The following is a 17,179-nucleotide window of genomic DNA, read 5'->3' on the forward strand; positions in this document are numbered from 1 at the left end:
ACAATCCTTTCTATATCTTAACCACATCATTATCTAGTGTTTGCCTGAGGGCCTCCAAGGGGGGGAAAGCCATGACTTCCAGGGGAGTGCCTGTGCACATCTAGACAGACCTAATCCTCAGGTGAAATCAGCCTCTCGGCAATGTTCCCTCAGGTCCTAGTTCTGTCCACCTGGACTCCTCTGAGACTGTTTCCAAACTTTCAGATACTTGGAGACAACCATCTTCTCCCCTCAGCATCTTCTCTTCTCCTAAATATCCCCAATTCCTTCACCCAGTCCTCCATAGCAAAGGTCTCTGATCCCCTCAATATTCAGACCCTTGTCTACCGGACACATTGTTCTAGACACATTGTTCGCACTTTTTCCAAACTGTGGCGCCCCAGAACGAACATAATCTTCCACATGGGGCCTGACCAAGGCCGAGTCTTGCAGATCTAATGCTTAGAGGATTGGGGGAGGAGGGTGGAGAGAACATGAGAGATTCTGAGAGGGGACTGTGTTAGCAACTGGGGGAGAGAAGAGCTGAGGAGGCTACATCCTAATCTTTTGTAGTGGAGATGTCACTGAAAGAATGACCAAATCTCCAGCAGCTGAATGAGAAGACCTGGAGCCACATGAATAGACAAGCGACAGAGGGCAGTCAGTGACTGCCCAACAAGCCTGCTGAGCAAGGGCAACCCGTTGGGAGGCCCCACAAGGTGGAGGTGGTGGCAGTTACTTTTGGGGCATCTGTCAGACACTAAGTCCAACATTTTGCCTCTCCTTCCAGAAGCCGAGATCTTCCTGTTCCTAGCCACAGGTGATATCCCGTGCAGACTTCAGATGACTCCAGTTTACCCTAATCCGATGTCCACCAATTTCCCCCTGCACACTCATTTCTCTAGCTGGTGTAGAGCCCACATCCCTGCACCACCCTTTGATTCATTTCTCGAGTATTTTATTTGGGGGCCAAAGGAGGAGAGAGAGAGCGTATGACAAGAATCCTTTTGTACCACATGTAACTCAACGCCTTTCTTTAGACAACCCACGTGCCTTCACTTCTGGCCAGCACTGCTCACTGCTCCCACCCTCCCTCTTCCCAGAATTCTGTTCTGGCCTAGAGCATCAGCTCCGATGACTAGAGCAAGCAGATACTTGTGCCTCAGTCCAGAACCCCTTCTTTCAAAATCTCTCCCCCTATTCCCCCTCTCTATATCTCTTCATCTGTGAGCACCTCACCACCCTCCTTTCTTTTAAAGTCTGTTTTACTTAGGACTACCGCTTGTCCTCAAGGGACCTTCACACTTTCTCCCAAGCGCGCTGTTCCCCGGCTGCCATTGATGCTGCCCTGGCCTGGAGTGCCTCCTATGAGTAGAGCTCGCACGAGTCCCACGCGCCCTTCTTTCAATGTCTCTCTGTCTGTTTCTCTCTCATTCTCTGTCATTCTGTCTGTCTCTGTCTGTCTCCTGTTAAAAAGCCTACAACTGGACTTTTTTTTTAATCTCTGCTTCCCGTTTATACTGGGTATTTTATTTCTTTTCTGTCTTCTGCATAGGTGGGGAAGAGGGTGGGGCTTACATCCTAAAACAAAACTAGAAAGAAGTCACTTTTTCTTTTTCATAAAGGGGAGAAGACTCACAGAGATTACCCAAAGTCCGATGAGGAGCTGTCAGAGGACTGAATCGTGTGTGTGGCTCTTTTTCCTTTTTAAGTTTTTGAATTTATTTAAACTTCGATATAAAATAAGAGAAGAAAAGCGGACATGTACACAGAACATGAGCGCTACTCAACTTCAGTCAATACATTTCCATTTCAGGAAAACTTCTATCTTAAAGAGTTCACATTGTGTTCAAAGCTGTCTGACTTTTCTTTGCTAACTCGGAGCTTTTCTTTTTCCCTTTGCTCTGTGCTTTGTGCTTTATTTGTCCGCAGTCCTGAACTGAGAGCAGACCTCATATTGAGCACGGACACAGACATACACAGGCACCCATCAGTCTATGTAGGTATCTCTAAGCTACACACGTAAACACAGATACACAGAAAACACCTCTCTGTAAGGCTACTCTCCTTATTGCTACTTGTCTTCTGTTTCTCTCAAGGACTGCAGCTTACTTCACCTGTCCAAGTCTTTCCACATTTCTCTACACGAACCAGCTCATCATTTGCAGCAGGATTCCAACCCAATAACAGTCCGTGTGAGATATTGTCCAGGGAAGCTATTTTCCCCAAGGGTCTCACTCCTTTTCAGGGAAAGGCAGCCCTGGACCACTTCTTTTGTGATCTTTGCCCAGCTCTCGGCTCACGCCCCCACCCCTGGTCCGTGGCACTTGGGCAGGAGGCGGGTGGGGTATGAGGCTGCAGGGCACATTGCGCTCCGTCTGCTCCTGAAGCCAACTCCTCAGCCTGCTTCTGCCTTGGACTCCGGCAACCCGGCTGCCTCAGGGATCCGCTCTCCACCAGCTCAATGGCGCTCTCCTTTCAAGACTACGTTTTATCACCGTTCCATACACTGGAAGAAACGAAAAGAAGTCCAGGAAACTCAACATTCCTCAGGCGGGAAGGGCCACAGCTGGGTGCTTGAAGGATGGACTCGAAAGTGTGGAAGCCTAGCATCTGACCACACCGAGTGAAGTCTGTGTCGCCAAAGATGCAGAGGAAACTCGATTCCCCCTCCACCCGCTGATTACATAACCACCTCATGGAGAATGGTCAGCTCGGGAGCAAATCCATAGGCAAGGGGGAAGGGAGGGAATAACGCTATTCCTCGGATTTGGTGTGGTTCTGACTAATTTTGTCCTTCTCGGTCCTGTCTTTTCCTCCAGGTCCTTCTGGTTGACCCCCTCACCGCGCCTCCGCTTTAACTGACCCCAATTCCCTGCACCTGGAAGGGTTCCAGGACTCTCAGATGCTCTCTGCTCTCTCCCTGGGAGGAAGGTGAGCTGATCTCCTAAGAAGGAAAAAGAAAAAAGAAGGTGTGGTGAGAGGGTGTGAGGGAAGGTTCCTGAGACTGCGTGCAAGGGCTGGGGCAGGGATGGCGCTTCTGGGACTCTGATTTTTCTTCTCCCGACCTGGCCACCACGTCTGGAGTCCTGAAGGGATCCCTTCTTTTGGAGGTGGTTGACCCCCCCCAACAGCTGACAAGCAAATTCCGTCCCCTCCACCCCCCTTCGATTTTCCAGAGTCACGTAGAGTTCTGCTCTCCACTTCTATGGAATCTTCCAGCTTCCTCGCCCCGCCCCCTCCTCCCAGGAGATCTCTAACCCAGATCAGGTGTCAGGGGATTCCGAGAGGCAGAAACCCGTGGAGGAGCAAGCCCTGACAGCCCTCAGCCCACGCCAAACTCCGAGGAACAACAGCCCTGGAGCCACTCCCTTCATCCCTTAGGAGCCACGTCCATAGCACCTAAACCAGTACTGGCACGCTCAGCAATAAAGCCAGGTCACCTGAGGTCAGACCCTCTTAGTGCACCTTAACTGCTTCCTGGCTGTGGGACTGTGGTGAGATAGGAAGGGGGCCTCGGCTGCCTGCTGTCCTCTAAAAATTCACCCCTTGACTTTGGGGCACCGTCACCCAAATTGGAACCATTACATCGGGAGCTGATACAGAAAAAGGAAGAACCCAATGGAGCCGGCAGGTTTGCAGGTGCCTTGGAATAGATAAGAGCCTCCAGGCAAGCACAACCCACACACCCCCCTGCCATCCCTTCCTAGCAATCCACACCCTTGTCCAGGCTGGGAGGGACGCTGAGGCCTCTTCCTCACTTCCCCTACCCCCTCTCTGTCCTCCAGCTCAGCAGCATGAGTGGGATGGAGGGAGAAGAGTGGGGGTGGGGTGTGTCTGCTTGGACTGAAACCTGGAAAGGTTAGAGGTTTGTGAGGGGCAGTGGAAGCATCCCATGGTCCTGCTAGGGAGAGACTCAAAAGTGTGGGCACACAGCTTTTTTTCTACCCTCTTCTTTAGAAAAATCCTCAATAAACTCCACTCCCCCCTGATAATCATTTAGTATAAATTTTGGACTTTAACAAGGACTCAAGCCTGAACTTTATTTTGCTTTGTTTTGCTCTAAAAATGCTCTTTCCTGTGTCAGCAATTTCAAAGACCTGTTAATGACAGGATGCCTGCAACCAGAGTGGTGGGATTTTTCCTTATCTTGTATCACAGAAACACATGCTATACAGAGGAAAGTCAGATATCCTGTAATCATAAATTTTAACTGACACTACTTTGTTAATTGTCTTGTCTCAGTAAATTTACAACTTATTCACCTAAGAAGGTTCCTTTCTCATGGTAAAGTGTATTTGAGCCTGGTCATTCTTCCATCAGGCAGTCAGAAGTTTTCTGCCTCCATGATCATGTGACTGCTAGTTTTGAGGGAATAAACTGTATGCATTTAGCCTGTTTGCCTTTTTCTTAACCAAACTTTCAGATCAACAATTAGGGTGCTGTGACATGTGGATTGGAAATGATGGACTAGGAAGGAACACAGCTCTCCACCTCACCAAAGGCAAAGTCTTAGGGGCCTCAGGATTCTTAAACCTTGATGGGGTTGAGTAAGTTCTCCTATTCCCACATTCCAAAGGACTCACACTACTTTAGTTGAGAGTAGCAAATTCCCTTTAAGCTAGCTCAGGGGGCAGGGATCAAGTCTATGGTGAAACGTTCTTTATGGACCCCCTGGACTGATTGATCTCAGGAAAAATTAACACAAGTTATTGCTAAGCACTAGTGTCAGTTAACTGAAGATAGTCCTAAATTACCTTGGCCACCATAGGCCTCTTTTGGACCAGTCAAAGTTACTTTATCTCAAAACCAAATTAAGTTTAAAGGCCAACAAAACATCTAGCCAGCAGTGGGAATGTTTCCTCTTATGGCTGAGGGAGAACAAAAGACAGAATCCTCTTCCCTTAAGGCTTCCAAAGCTGCTTCAGCACCAGCCAAGCTAACTCCCTCTACCTCAAGGGCCCCAGCCTGGACTTCCCTTTCAGTCCCTCAGTCCTATTCCTCACCTCCTTCCTTCCTTCCTCCTTCCCCCTCCCCTTAAAGGCTTTGATCTGGGGAGGATGACTGCACCTAGCTGTTATCTCCTCTCTCCTCACCTTCCCTTTCCTGCCTTAGCCCTAAGGAGGACAACTTTGTTCAGCCTCTGTTACCACCTCCTCCTCCTTCCCCTCCCCCACTATGCCTTAAGGGCTCTGATCTTGAAGAGGACAGTTACAATCCACCTACAGATTAGAGAAGTGAACTTATTCCCATTTCTTTAAGATAGTCAGAAACTTCAGAGCACCATGATTTCTCGCCCCTCCAACTACCGTAGGGGTGCTCCGAGCAAAGGTTGCAGGATCCACCCTTATTCTGTTAGGTCTTGAATCCTTGCAACCCCCTTTCCTCAGAATAATAACAGCCAATTCATGATAGGGATTTCTAACAAGTGTCTGATTCCCCCTCTCTCCATGGTTTATTGTGAGCTCTGTTTGTATTTGTTCTGTCGTTAATTGTCAGCTTATCTGTGTGTGTCTGTGTACGTATCATGTGTGTGTGAATGAGTCTGTTCTCTTGTAAGATTTAAAATGCAAGCAGCTAGACTGTTAAGGGTAGCAGCTAGGGAAACAAACAAATAAAACTTTAAGACTTTTCCTTGTTGTTCCAGTCTGACCAACCTGGAATTACAATGGAAAGTGAGATACAGTTAAAATCATCTTAGCAGTTTTTGTAGGTTTTGAGAGTAATCGCTAAAAAGTTTGGAAACTGATCATTTGGAATTACTGGAGAAGAATATGGGTAACTCCAGGAGATCACTTTCCTAAAATACCCCCTTCCAAATCTTGATCACTTAACATTCCCCATTCCCTCCAAGTTAAGAGAGTATCTAGGAATGAGGATTTTTAACAGCTACAAGGGTTCATATTAATCCTTCTCATCCCAGATCTAATTATAGAAAAGAAAATATAGAAGTGTAGGGGCAGCAATTCGCAGACTGGCAGTGATTCTAATAGTCTTATGCCCTTGGGTACCTTGTAGCCCACCTTTCTAGGTAAAGCTTGGAAATGTCACCTAGGTCCTATACCTAACCACCCTGTCCCAGCAGCTGCAAACTGCCTCAGGCTTAATAAATTTTGCAGCCGTGGGGGAAGATATGGGTGGATGGATCAGGCCCGTGGAGAGCATTCCCTAAGTTCTGCCTACAAGAATCATCACCACTGGGCTACCAGCCTTTCTGCTTCTGGTGAACTTCACACTTCTCCGTTCCAGTTGCAAAAATTTATTTTATCTCTATTTGACCAGTTTCCTGATTTGTAAAAGTAAAATGATAATGGTTTCTGTTATGGGATCAAGACTGTAAAATGCTTAACATAATAACTGGTATATGTCAATACAATATTATTATCTCTCTAATGTAATTAATTTCGAAGTGGTTTTTAATTCCTAAAGGTAGTAGGATCAATAATTTCTGGAAATACAAATAATACCATCTGAAGTTATTGTTGTGTTAAAACTGTATTTATAAAATTGTATTTCTGAATTTCTCTTAGATTGTGAAATCTGAGAGGCCATTGTGAGGTAGAAATGTTGTTAAAGCAATTTTACTTTGGATCTTGTTGCATATGAATTAATTGGACTTTTAAAAGGAAGTGAGGAAACTAGATGATTTTATATTTACTAGGATAGCAGATTTTTTTTCACCTGAATTCTTGAGCATTATGGAAAAATATATATGGTGGTGTAAATTTGTAGTTTCCACATGTTATGCAAGGTGATTTAGAAATGTATTGACCTAAAGTTCTTATAAAACTCTGTGCAAAAGTTTCTGTGTTGTAAAATTCCTACTGAGCAAATGAGATTCCTTAGAAAGGGTGTGATTTTCAAGCCTGTTTCATCTAAAAGATATATTTATGTATGTTTAATTTGAAGTTTTGTGGAATATGTGTGTGTGAACATATTATATATATATATATACAGTGTGAAATGCCAGAATATACTTAATCTCTAGTGATATATTTAAGGAAAAATTGTTATTTTTATAAGGTTAAATTAAATGACTGTCATTCTTGATTTAGAAAAACTAAATTTTTCTATTACAAACACCTTTTCGACTAAAGAAACTTGTGATATCTAGGAATTCTGTAATGACTAAGAATTTAGTTTTGTATAATATTTTGTGAATTTGTGTTGCCTTTCACCAACATAGTTTAATGAATTCCAATTATAAAGGTTTATTTTTGTTTTAAGGAGGAAGAGATATCTATCATTTTGAACATCAGAATAAATTTTAAATTGTTTTTGAAGAAGGGAAAATACTTTTAGAGGAAATATTTTGGAAAAAAATATTTTGTGATTTTTTTTTTTACAAGGCCTACTAAAATTTCAAAATAAATTGTTGTTAAATTAGGCTGTAAAGCAGAAGAGATCTTGCTGTTTTGATCTGAATTTGTAGTTATTCTGTGGCCTAAGCATGAGTTAAAATTTGCGTTTGAACTTATTATGTGTAAAAGACAATTCTTGAAGTGTCTTATTTTCAAGAGTGAGTATAATTAGGGAAGAATAATAAACTTGTGAAACAAAGACATAATTCCATCAACTCTAAAGTTAACCACTAACCTCTTTGCTTTGATAAAGCTAGAATAGGATTCCAGTAAAGTTATACTAGTAAAAAATGATAACGTATGAACTATCTTGTGTTATGGTTAAAATGTGTAAAGGAAAGTGGAATAATCTGAATAATAGGGTTGAGAGATTTGGAAAGATAAATTAAGGTCTGATTGAAACTATGAAAGGTAAATAAGGCTTGGGAACAAATGTTGGTTATCCAAAGCCCTCTTGTCCCTAGATGGCTGTTCTGGATACTTTGTGTCAGTTTCAGATGGTTTAAGTAGGAGTAGAGAGTATAAAGGAAGTATTTTAAGAAGACAGGAAAAATTATGTAACTTGATTTGCTAATTAATAGCTCAGTCAAATTTGAGATGGCCCTATCTGAAGGATACCAGCCAATATTTATTTGCTATTTAAGACTGGGACTGCAATTTACTATTGTTTGAAGCTCTGATTGCAGGAATAGTTGTCTAAGTTATCATAAAGCCAATTGGCCTGTGCTGCAGGCTGAGAATGGTAGATGCTTGGAAAGGTTTTGAAGATGACCTTGGACATGGCCTAGGTAGGATCTTCCTAACTCTGTTTCCCAAATGTGCTATTTCCTTTCTGAAAAAGGAAATTCTCCACCTGATTGCTTCCAGCACCTAGTGACTACATGATTGACTGTCAGATAATGGCTCATTTCTGAAATCAAACAGAACTAAGACGCTCCTTCCTTCTATTTACATATATGACATTGTCCCTCTTCTTCTTTTATAGAAAATCTCTATAATCAAGAAGCTCTGTAAGTACAATACTAAGTCTGTTAAATAATAAATGGAACATCTCTGAGTTACTATAATGGGATGCAAGAATGAATAGCATGCAACTTTAACCTATTATTCATGGCCAAATAAATATAAAATAGAGATAACATCCACCAAAGGAGGAAGTTATTAAGACAAAGTAATAAGACAAACGTGTACGGTGATTTTGAGGAAAAGTAACAGGATCACACTGATTCCTCTAAGAACTATACACAGATGCATATGATTGGCTTCTAAATTATTAAGTTATTGAGAAAGAGATCTTAAATCTAGATTTTTGCACAAAAATTGTATCAAGGTAGTGATAAAAGTAAGTGAAATTATTGCTTCTTTATTAAAGTATCTGTCCAATAATTTTAAAAGGCAGATGAGGTTATTTTATGGTTGGACCTTCACATTTTTAAAAGATTCTTATTTTGGGTACAGGATTTAGATAAAGACAGAAATAGCAAATAATAGAAGCTGAAATTCTCTGAAATTTCAAAAATGGAGAACCAATTTTAAGTGATTTTGCTAATTTATGTTGTCAGAATTATCTGGCAACTTCTAGATCTGAACCAGAGAAGAAGAACTTCCTTTTTGAACTATTCCAAGAATAAAACCTATTGTCAAAGAATGGATATCTAGACATCAGACAACTATATGAGATATCTGGGATTCAAAAAAAGTGATGTTTAAATGGACATTAAGAATAGATTACTGGGATGCAAGGAATTTAATGTTAACATTAGAAATAACGATTGCGTTTATTCGTCTGATTCCTGTTTGATTTTCTTGCTTATATTGGTGACATGGAAATCTGCCTCCTCACAACTAGTTTATTGTGAGCCACCTAAATTTAATCTGTACCTGATGATGTAAAAATGCAGTTTTGTGAACTGTGAGAAAAACTTTATTGAGTTGTTTGAACCTAGCCCTGCATGGTTGGGAAACTGAACTATATCTATGTGCTTTTAGCCATGCTAACTCCGTTGTACTGTTTCCTCTCAGTTATCAAATCATATGTTTTCTGGGAGACCCTGTTGGGTTTTCTGTATAGATTCTTGGATCTATCTGTCACTTCCATTGCCCCTGCTCCCAAGTGGACCTTGCCCTCCAATTTGGAAAGGGTCTGAAGAAGATGACATCAGACATAGACAGCTTTCTCCAGTTCTGACCAGACCTGCTGGAAGAATACCCTTGAATACCCAGGACTAATTATTTACAGGTTTTTCCATACTTTTGTTGGTCTACAGGTGAAGCCTTTGGCTTGCCTCTGACCAAAAGGAGGAAGTTAATAATCATTTAATTTAAATTTTGGACTATAATAAGGGCCCAATCCTGAACTAATTAGTCAGACTGCTTTGCTTTGCTCTAAAAATGCCCTTCCCTGGGTCAACAATTTCAAAAACAGGTTTGACAGGATTCCTGCAACCAGAGTGGTGGAATTTTTCCTGATCTTGTATCACAGAGACACATACTATATAGAAGAAAGGCAGATATCCTGGAATCTTAAATTCCAACTGACACTACTTTGTTAATTGTCTTACTAAATTTACAACTTATTCAACTAAGAAAGGTTCTTTCTCACGGTAAAATGTTTTTAAGCTTGATCATTCTTCTGTCAGGCAGTCAGAAGTTTTCTGGCTCCATGATCATGTGACTGCTAGCTTTAAGGAAATAAACTGTACGCATTTAGCCTGCTTGCCTTTTTCTTAAGCAAACTTTCAGGTCGACACCCTTCAAATCACTTTCAGTAATGATTTGGTTTGATATCTTCCAGCTCTGCTCCCCTTTCCTGAGGAGGCACATTTTCCCTCCAAAGAAGAAAAGCCCTGCAGATTCTAGGAATTTTTAGAAACTTTTGATATTTTCCTTCCATTTGGAGTTCACCCCAGTCTTCCTGCCTCCCAACCTCGAATTCAATACCAGCATTTTACATAGACATAGACCTATGTGTTGGTGTGTGCCTGTATATCTACATGGACCCACACATGTGCGCATATGTGGAGAGGGAGAGGAAGAGGGCGCCATACCATACATATGGTTTGTACTTCCCTATGTGAGTTCTGAATCTAGAGGTGGATTGCCTTTTTCCTTCCTAAGTCTTTGCCAATCGAACTGACTATTCTTGTTACTTTGAATAGCTTCTCATTCCCAGGTAGTCTTCCAATATTGTTGCTGTCCCTGTATCATCAGAGAGATGATTCGTTGAAGACACCTTTTCCATTTTTAATCAGTGTGAGTCAGTTCTTGATTATTTTAGTAAGGCCATTGATTGTTAGTAATTCTTTTAATCCAAACATTTAGCGATTCATATCGAGCCCATCACCTCACAATACATATCAGAAGAACCAAGGTGTTAATCCATCTCTTGTCTAGATCCTAAGGGAATCTAGGTTCTCTTAGGAGGACCCCGTCAACCTTATGACCATCTAGTCTTGGAGATTTTTCTTGCTTTACTCAACACTGCTGACATCTCTTTTTTCCTTCTTTGAGCTTATGGGCCATATGTCAACCTATGGAATTCCATATTTTGTACAGTGCCCTGAGAATGCCTAAGTACTCAATCTCCAGACTGTCAAATCAGGTGTCCAAACTTCCACCAATAGACCCCTGGAAGGGCAGGGGACATCTCAGATCCTGAGGAAGGTCTGAGGTTGACTTGCTTAGTGGGGACCAAGGACCCTTTAAATAACTGCCACTGGCTCAGAGCTCTGCTTCCTTCTCTTGGATTGTAGGTTGGACACTTTTATCCCCATCAGCATTCTCTTGGCCCTGTTCCTTTCACTCTGCCTGCCCTGGAGATTTCATTTCAATAGTCAAAGACTGAAGTTTCCTGTTTTTGTGGGAGAGATCATCTGGAAGTACACCAGAGGCTAGCCTTCCTCATCTCTGTTCCTCGTTCAGCCACTCCCCTTGACCCTTTCTGAACTACAGAGGTGAGTAAACTGAGGCCCTACGACCCTGTCCCCAGGAAACCAACGCATATATCAGGTGTAAAGGATACCTTCTAGGAAATGAGTAGACCTGAAAATGGGCATCCATGATGGTTGTTTGCCCTCTTCCATAGAGCAGGCTAGAACCTGACATGGCAACTGAGGTGTTGAGGATTGGCATGCCAAAGAAAAGTGTTTGGGAATGCCTGAATGGAAGTGGGCAGGAAGGATGAAGGGACTTCAGGTCCTCTTTGATGCCTGTTTTTCCTCTCTCTCTTGCCATTACCGACTCACCTCTGTTCTGGGTTCATTCCTTCCTTCATGACTGTCCTTGCTGGCTATCTCCAGGGTCCATCCTCTCATTCCTATTGTTAGAGTCAGCCAGATAATTTGATTTCATTGAATTCTTCTTCCTTTAATTTTTCTTCTTTTTCTCCCTGTCCCCCTCCCCCAAGATTTTTCAATTACTCCTTTCCTTTTCCCTCATCCCATCATTGAGGGACTTAAGGCTGAAGGAACCTCTTCCCCCCCCCCCCCCCATACACACACAAACGTGCATACGCCTGGGTAATGTTTCTGTCCACTAAGACTGCATCCAGAAGATACCGGGCTTTTCAAGGTTCATCTCCATCTCCTTCATTCTTTGAAGAAGAGATCCCAGATTCCTTTGTGGCATATAAGTATTTATTTTCCTTCCCTCCCCTCCCTCCTTTCTCCCTATTTCCCTCATCCCATCCTGGGTGGTCTACCTGCCTCCCTGACTGACTGACCAGCTTTCCTTCCCAGACACCCAGAGTAAAAAAGGTTTGTCTCCTGGCAGTGGGAGTTGGCCTTCTGCCCCTCATCCAGACATTCACCAATCTTCTTTCCTTTTTGTCCCTAGGTCTCCTGTAGCTCTCCTCAACATGATCCAGTCAGACCTGGCAAGTTCTGCAGGTGTGTAACTACTTGGCTCCATATGTTGGAACACATCCCTGCATAGATGAACTATGGAAGCTGGGGAACAGCCTAACCAACCAAGGCCCATCCCTGGCCTTCACGGCTACTTCTTCCCCTTCTGCTTTAGTCTCTATCCAGAGGAGAGCAGTAGCAAGACAGCTCCCTTTTACCCTCTGCCTTCCAGGTAGGGGTGTGTGTGTGTGTGTGTGTGTGTGTGTGTGTGTGTGTGTGTGCGCATGTGTGCATACATACGCAGTTGTGAAGGTATCCATATATTTGGTGGGTGGGAAATTCTTTTTCCTTCCCTTCTTTCTGTCCTTCCTTTTTGCTCATTACTTCTGGAATCCTTTTCTTTCTCCTTTCCTTTCTCTTTCCTCCTCTTCTTTCGTTACTGGTGAAGGAGGACAAGGTTATGTAATCCCCTTCTTACTTTTCTGTTCTCCTCTCTGCCAGCACTGTTCCTTGAGCCCAGGCTAGACCAGGGAATGTTGGGCTAAGTAATAGGGAGGGGGAGAGAAGCCAAGCCGCTTAGAATGAATGGCTAGAAAGATCGTTCCTTGAGTGACTTTAGGCCTAGAGACATGGTGGCTGGCAGGCCTAAGCTTTTCTTCTCTGTTGAGCTTAGCCTAAAATGTGTGTTGGCTGGGTTGGGGGCAAGGGGTTTGATGCTGTTTCCCTGCCTATACATCCTCAAGTGCTGGGAGCTGCATGTTTCAGAGTGTATGGCAGCAGCCTATCCTGTAAACACAATCCCAGCTCAGTCCCATGTCCTTGAAGGAAAGGGATGTTCATACTTAGATCTGGCTTCAGGTCCCCTTGCATAACCCAGGGACAGTGGTCTTAGTGGCTAGAGGGACAAGAGGGCAGGATAGAGACAGGGAATTTGGGGGCTAGGGAAATGAAACAATTGATTAAAAAAGAGAGAAGAGAGTAAAGGAATTGTCCTTTTCCAGCTGGGGCTTGTCTGGAATGGGGCTCACTTAGAAGGAAAGGACGGCTTCCTCAGAGAGTCCCTCTTCTAAATCAGAAAAATCAGCAGGATTCTGACACAGTGGGGGAGGGAATTACATTGGCCTTGGGAGGGCAGGTCATAGTGGAAAAGGGGACTAGCTTGGAGGGGGCATTGAAGCCCTTGGGGTTTCCCTGAGGCTGGAAGTAAGGAAGAGGAGAAAGCAAGCTGTGGAACTGCAGGTCTTCCAAGTAGGGGACCTCCATCCTCTTGTCCTCCCCCCTCCCCCTTGGTTCATATGTGCAGAAGAGAGGAAATCACCAACAGTCTAGACACCAAGTTGGTCACCCAAGTCACTACCTGGTGATGATGTGACCACCTGTCTTCTTTCCCACCCCTTCTTTTCCAAGGCCCTCCAGGCCTACAAATTGAATATGGAATCTCTCACCCTTGTGGACACACTTCAGATCATAGACCACCCACAGCCAAGCTCAGCATGGCCTAGAAATTTCATTCTGTAAATCCAGATTGTTCTTACACTTCAGGGATTCTAGGGTATGCTCCATCCCATCCCCAGCCATGGGAAAACTCAGAGAAAGTGACAGAAAAGAAAGGGTTAGAGGGCAGAGAAGACATGAATATACACAAAGAAAAGGAATAGGGGAGGAGGCCCATTCTTCAAAATGTTATCCTTAGGAAGTTTGAAAAAAAAAAGTTTGAGACTGAGTCGTGTATGATGAGGTGATTCTACCAAACAAAGTGGGTAGGAAAAAGTTAAAAAGGGGAACCATCTTATGAAATAGGACATTAAAGGAAGAAGTAATACAGAGGGCGCAGGTGAGGGTGGAGGGTTGCTCATATAGGAACCTAACACTCACCAGAATTGAAGAGGAAACCATATATACATCTCAAGAAGTTGAGAAAACTTCTGAAGCTGTAGGGGAGAAAACTGGGGGATAGGGTGAGGGAGGGACTTTAGAGGCATATCTAGACTAAGATGGGGGGTAAATAGATAAGGTAGGGACTACTAGAGGTTTGGCTACAATTAGGCGTTTGTCGCCACTAAGAGGAGAAGATAAGGCAACCCAATAAAGTAAGTTGAGGTGGAAAATGAAGTGGACATTATTGCCTCCCCAGAGCCCCTGGGTTGAGAAATGTCTGTTGAGTTGGTAGGCAGGGTTGGGCCTAGTAGCCACTTTCTGTTGCTCCCCTTTACCTAGCAGCCACTCTCTGTTGTACCCCTTTGCCTGGCAGCTGCTTGGGCTCCCCTCACTGTTGTACCCCATTGCCTGGCAGCTGCTTGGGCCTCCCCTCTTTGTTGTACCCCTTCGCCTGGCAGCTGCTTGGGCTCCCCTCTCTGTTGTGCCCTTTGCCTAGCAGCACCTAGGAACCCCTGTCAAAACTGTTCTGTGAAAAATGTGTGCTATTGGAACCACAGGGCTGTACCGGGAAGTACTAAGATGCTTAAAAGGCACACACACTCCTTGTTCGGGGCTGCCTCCTCTGAGGACAGCTGCCAGCTAATAAAGACGCTCCCAAATTCTCAATTGACTCTTGCCGGTGCTTGTCTCGGTCCGTCCACTTCAGAAAACAGTAAAAATAAGATGGATTATAATTCCCAGGTAGTAATGATAACTTTGAATGTAAATGAGGAAAACAATAAAATTCATATGGAGAAATATTCAAATATATGAAAGGAAATAATGAACAAAAATATAAGGGAAGGGATTGAACAATACCAGACCTTATAGTGTATAAGGCAGTAATGACCCAAACTATAGGGCACCAGCTAAGAAATAGAAAGGTAGGTCAGTGGGCTAGAGAAGACATACAACTGACAGCAGCAAATCAACATCAAAAGCTTGTATTTGACAAGAGTAAAGACCTTATATTTGGAGAGAAGAATTTATTATTCTGTTTGAAAAAAAAAGTTGCTGGGAAAACTGGAGATTGGTATGGCAGAAACTAGGCAGAGACCAATATCATAGACTGTACACCAAGATAAGGTCCAAATACATACATGTCGATGATACACAGGGAGAATTTAGAAGAAAACTAGGAGAACACAGAACATATTACCTTTCAGACTTATGGATAGGTGAACAATTTATGAAGAACCAGGAGATACAGACTAAAGCTAGGTGTGACAGGGATAATTTTCAGTGTATGAAATTTAAAAAGTTTTGTAAAAAAAAAATAAATGTGGCCAAGAGAAGGAAGAAAGAAGAAAATGAAAACAATTTTATATGGAATTGATCAGATAATGGTCTTATATTCAAAATACAAACGGACCTTTGTGAAACCTCTAAGAATATGAGATATTACCCCATTGATAAATGGTCAAAGGATATGAAGGGGTAGTTTAAGGAGAAAATGTTTCCTTGTGACAACTTGGCTAAGGTGGGAATGTGTTTTGCTTGACCTCCCTGAGAGAATGGGTATCCTAATGTCTGCATTTTGCACAGGGGAGAGAGAGGATGGCAAAAAGGAAAGCGTTTGACCTTCTACATTCTCTTTTTCCTCCACCACATATACTATTTATTTCTCATTTTCTTTTACCCATTGTGTAGAAGAGAAATTTTAACAGTCATGTGTTTGAAGTTGCAACTTCATTCTCTCCCTCCCTCCGAGCCAAACCTCTGTTTTTTCTCCCTAATAACCACAAACAGTGTGATGCTAGTTCCATATGTGCAACAGAGAAAGATAAATCCATCACAAAAACATAAGAATTGAGAGAAACAACTAAGAAACTCACAAAGGTGGAAGGCGGAGAAGATGGTGAAAAACGTTACGCTTCCATCTACATTTGGCTCCCCTAAGGTCTTTCTCTGGAAGTTCCTGGGGTCTGCATCATTTCCCCACCTTTTCTAGACGTTTTATTTCCCTGTTTGTGTTCAGGACTAAACTCTCTGCTTTCATGCTCTTTCCTTCTCCACCTCATGGCCCTGTTCCTGGAAGAATTTGGATGCTGTGCCATTTGGTCACAAGTGCTGTGCTGCTCTTTTTGAGTGTAGATGAAGCCGAAAATAATCTGCTCCAGCAGGCTTAGTGATCCCTTCCACTTTCAAATGTCTATTTCTGAACCAACACATTCTTGCATTCTGCTTTCTTTCCAGGGAGTGTCTCTCATTCCCAGTAAGGGTGGCTGCGTATTTCACTCTTAGCTATTGTCATATCCTCTCTCCATCCATCTCTCTCAGTCTTTCTGTCTCTTTGTTGGTCTTCTCTTTCTCCCCAACACCATCCCCAGTTCTTTCACTTGCAAAGTTTGTTTTACTTACAACCGCTGCCTGTCCTCAAGAGCACTTCACACTTTCTCACAAATCAGCTGTCTCCCTGCTACTCTAGTCGCCTTCTCTTCCTCTCCCTTCCTCCCCGTCTATTCTATATAGCCTTGGAAGAGCAAGCCATAGTCGAAAGGGGGACTAGCTTGAAGGGGGGCATTAAAGCCCTTGGGGGTTTCCCTGAGGCTGGAAGTGGGGAAGGGGAGAAAGCAAGCTGTGGAACTGGAGATTTTCCAAGTGGGAGACCTCCATCCTCCTTTCTTCTTTTCCCCTTTGTATAGATGGGCCAAAAGGAGGAAATCACCAGCAGTCTAGACACCAAGGTAGTCACCCAAGTCACTACTTGATGATGACACGACCATCACTGCTTTTCCATACCCTTCTTCCTCACTTCCCTTCCAGGCCCACAAATTGAAGATGGGATGTCTCACCCTTGTGGACACACTTGACATCATAGACCATCCACAGCTAAGCCCAGCATGAACTGGAAAACTCTTCATGCAAATCTGGATTGATGCTGTATTTCAAGGATTCCACAGTGTGCTCCATGCCATCCCCAGACATGAGAAAGCTAAAAGAAAGCGACAGAAAAGGAAGGATCAAAGGTCAGAGAAGACATGAATACATACAAGGAAAAGGAGAAGGGGAGGAGGGCTATTCTGAAAACTGTTATCATTACTAAGGTAGTCTGCAAGTAAGCTTGGGGCTGAGTTTTGA

The 17,179-nt window shown here is 43.3% G+C and overlaps 1 long non-coding RNA gene across 1 annotated transcript; it reads left to right on the top strand.

Annotated features, from left to right (window-relative positions):
- Positions 1-2,078: 2,078 nt before the first annotated feature.
- LOC140508129 (uncharacterized) lies at positions 2,079-10,049 on the top strand. The gene is made up of 2 exons (XR_011968312.1): positions 2,079-2,687; positions 2,802-10,049. It is a non-coding gene; the product is annotated as an uncharacterized lncRNA (long non-coding RNA).
- The last annotated feature ends 7,130 nt before the right edge of the window (positions 10,050-17,179 follow it).

The sequence above is a fragment of the Notamacropus eugenii genome, chromosome 5, assembly GCF_028372415.1.
Source record: "Notamacropus eugenii isolate mMacEug1 chromosome 5, mMacEug1.pri_v2, whole genome shotgun sequence".
Classification (NCBI taxonomy): domain Eukaryota; kingdom Metazoa; phylum Chordata; class Mammalia; order Diprotodontia; family Macropodidae; genus Notamacropus; species Notamacropus eugenii.